The following is a 3,837-nucleotide window of genomic DNA, read 5'->3' as shown; positions in this document are numbered from 1 at the left end:
CGTGGGTCGCCGTCCGCTGTCGGTACTTTACGGGACCACGTTCGGCCCGCGGACCAGCCGGCGGGGCTCCCTAGAAAGCTTATCCGCCTTCGCTGGTTCCCTGGTCGGCCACGAGTAGCGGGAATTCGGCCTCTTCGCCCGGAGCGCGGCTCAACTTTTGCGAAAATGCACTAAGTGCCAAAGCCCATTCATTTACAACGGCGTGTCCGCCAGAGGGCGCATTTCCCGCCGCGGACCAGCCGGCGGGACCCGCTCGACTTCCTATCCGCCTTCGCTGGTTCCCAAGTCGGCCAGAATTCCGGGCCGCGACCGGTAACTCGCGGGACCATAATTGGCCCGCGGACCAGCCGGCGGGGCTCTCTTGAGAGCTTACCCGCCTTCGCTGGTTCCCTGGTCGGCCACGAGTGGCGAGAATTCGGCCTCTTCGCCCGGAGCGCGGTTCAACTTTTGCGAAAATGCACTAAGTGCCAAAGCCCATTCATTTACAACGGCGTGTCCGCCAGAGGGCGCATTTCCCGCCGCGGACCGGCCGGCGGGGCTCGTCGGAGAGCGTGTCCGCCTCTCGGTGGTTCCTGCCGGGCGTGGGTCGGCGTCCGCTGTCGGTAGGTGACGGGACCCCGTTCGGCCCGCGGACCAGCCGGCGGGGCTCCATAGAAAGCTTACCCGCCTTCGCTGGTTCCCCGGTCGGCCGCGAGTGGCGAGAATTCGGCCTCTTCACCTGGAGCGCGGAGCGACTTTTGCCAAATTTTTTCTAAGTGCCAAGGGCTCTCGCGCCGCGATGCGTCCGCCTCTGCTGGTTCCCCGGTCGGCCGCGAGTGGCGAGAATTCGGCCTCTTCACCTGGAGCCCGGAGCGACTTTTGCCAATTTTTTTCTAAGTGCCAAGGGCTCTCGCGCCGCGATGCGTCCGCCTCTGCTGGTTCCCCGGTCGGCCGCGAGTGGCGAGAATTCGGCCTCTTCACCCGGAGCCCGGGCCGACTCCCGCCGACATGATCACATCATGATCCAATAGCGAGTGTCGTATAACTGTAACATGATGTACAAAATAAATATATAAATATTAACATCACCTATAAACATTAAATATATAAATATTAACATCACCTATAAACATTAAACATATAAATATTAACATCACCTATAAACATTATGAATACCATGTTTATAACCGAATGCTCATTTTGTATTATTTGGCTGTAAATGCGAGCATAAGTTGTATATATCATGTATTTATCCACGAACCGTTAAAGAGATGTCAAGTCAGGCTACCTTAAGAGAGTCATAGTTACTCCCGCCGTTTACCCGCCTCTGTGCGAGAGGCGGTGTAATTTCTCTCCGTGTCCGCTGGAGGGAGGCATTTCCCCGTTACAAGCTCCGGGAAGATCACCCGGACGCGGAGAACGCTTAGCCGGGGTGCTGGGAGCCTCGTTCGGCTTAGAAAGTGAGGTGGAAAGCACTCGGGGAACCGGCTGGAGGTGCGGTGGAAGCTCGGCGGGCCGCGTAAAACGCTTAGCCGGGGCTCTGGAAGCCTCGTTCGGCTTAAACAGTGAGGAGGAAAGCACCCGGGGAACCGGCTGGAGGTGCTGTGGAAGCTCAGCGGGCTGCGTAAAACGCTTAGCCGGGGCTCTGGAAGCCTCTTCGGGCGTCAAGAGTGAGGAGGAATGCAACATGAGAACCGGCTGGAGGTGCGGTGGAAGCTCGGCGGGCCGCGTAAAACGCTTAGCCGGGGCTCTGGAAGCCTCGTTCGGCTTAAACAGTGAGGATGGGAGCACCCGGAGAACCGGCTGGAGGTGCTGTGGAAGTTCAGCGGGCCGCGTAAAACGCTTAGCCGGGGCTCTGGAAGCCTCGTTCGGCTTCGAAAGTGAGGAGGAATGCACCCGGGGAACCGGCTGGAGGTGCTCTGGAAGCTCAGCGTGCCGCGTAAAACGTTTAGCCGGGGCTCTGGAAGCCTCGTTCGGCTTAGAAAGTTAGGAGGAATGCACCCGGGGAACCGGCTGGAGGTGCTCTGGAAGCTCAGCGGGCCGCGTAAAACGCTTAGCCGGGGCTCTGGAAGCCTCGTTCGGCTTAGAAAGTGAGGAGGAATGCATCATGAGAACCGGCTGGAGGTGCTCTGGAAGTCCAGCGGGCCGCGTAAAACGCTTAGCCGAGGCTCTGGAAGCCTCGTTCGGCTTAAAGAGTGAGGAGTGAAGCACCCGGAGAACCGGCTGGAAGTGCTCTGGAAGCTCAGCGGGCCGCGTAAAACGCTTAGCCGGGGTGCTGGAAGTCTCCTCGGGCGTCAAGAGTGAGGAGGAAAGCACCCGTGGAACCGGCTGGAGGTGCTGTGGAAGCTCAGCGGGCCGCGTAAAACGTTTAGCCGGGGCTCTGGAAGCCTCGTTCGGCTTAGAAAGTGAGGAGGAGAAAGCAGCCGGGGAACCGGCTGGAGGTGCTCTGGAAGTTCAGCGGACCGCGTAAAACGTTTAGCCGGGGCTCTGGAAGCCTCCTCGGGCGTCAAGAGTTAGGAGGAAAGCATTGTGAGGGCCGGCTGGGGGTGCTCTGGCAGTCCAGCGGGCCGCGTAAAACGCTTAGCCGGGGCTCTGGAAGCCTCGTTCGGCTTAAAGAGTGAGGAGGAAAGTACTGGGGGAACCGGCTGGAGGTGCTGTGGAAGCTCAGTGGGCTGCGTAAAACGCTTAGCCGAGGCTCTGGAAGCCTCCTCGGGCGTCAAGAGTTAGGAGGAAAGCCTCATGAGAACCGGCTGGAGGTGCTGTGGAAGCTCGGCGGGCCGCGTAAAACGCTTAGCCGGGGTGCTGGAAGCCTCCTCGGGCGTCAAGAGTTAGGAGGAAAGCATCATAAGAACCGGCTGGGGGTGCTGTGGAAGTCCAGCGGGCCGCGTAAAACGCTTAGCCGAGGCTCTGGAAGCCTCGTTCGGCTTAAAGAGTGAGGAGGAATGCATCATGAGAACCGGCTGGAGGTGCTGTGGAAGCTCAGCGGGCCGCGTAAAACGCTTAGCCGAGGCTCTGGAAGCCTCCTCGGGCTTCAAGAGTGAGGAGGAAAGCACCCGTGGAACCGGCTGGAGGTGCTCTGGAAGCTCAGCGGGCCGCGTAAAACGCTTAGCCGGGGCGCTGGAAGCCTCCTCGGGCGTCAAGAGTGAGGAGGAAATCATCATAAGAACCGGCTGGAGGTGCTGTGGAAGTCCAGCGGGCCGCGTAAAACACTTAGCCGAGGCTCTGGAAGCCTCCTCGGGCGTCAAGAGTTAGGAGGAAAGCCTCATGAGAACCGGCTGGAGGTGCTGTGGAGGCTCGGCGGGCCGCGTAAAACGCTTAACCGGGGCTCTGGAAGCCTCGTTCGGCTTACGAAGCGAGGAGGAACGCACCCGGAGAATGACATTTTGATATGATTTGACCCTAAATGGCCCGCGGACCAGCCGGCGGGACCTCGGTGAAGACCCATCCGCCTCGCGGTGGTCCCCGGCCGGCTAGAGTTCCGGACCGCGATCGGTACCTCGCGGGACCCTAAATGGCCCGCGGACCAGCCGGCGGGACCTCGGTGAAGACCCATCCGCCTCGCGGTGGTCCCTGGCCGGGTAGAATTCCGGACCGCGATCGGTAACTCGCGGGACCCTAAATGGCCCGCGGACCAGCCGGCGGGACCTCGGTGAGCACCCATCCGCCTCGCGGTGGTTCCCGGCCGGCTAGAATTCCGGACCGCGATCGCTAACTCGCGGGACCCTAAATGGCCCGCGGACCAGCCGGCGGGACCTCGGTGAAGACCCATCCGCCTCGCGGTGGTCCCCGGCCGGTTAGAATTCCGGACCGCGATCGCTAACTTGCGGGACCCTAAATGGCCCGCGGACCAGCCGGCGG

Source organism: Syngnathus floridae, unplaced genomic scaffold (genome assembly GCF_059516105.1).
Source record: "Syngnathus floridae isolate MCC-2025c unplaced genomic scaffold, RoL_Sflo_1.0 HiC_scaffold_301, whole genome shotgun sequence".
NCBI classification, from domain to species: Eukaryota; Metazoa; Chordata; class Actinopteri; order Syngnathiformes; family Syngnathidae; genus Syngnathus; species Syngnathus floridae.
Note: the sequence above shows the minus strand (reverse complement) of the source record.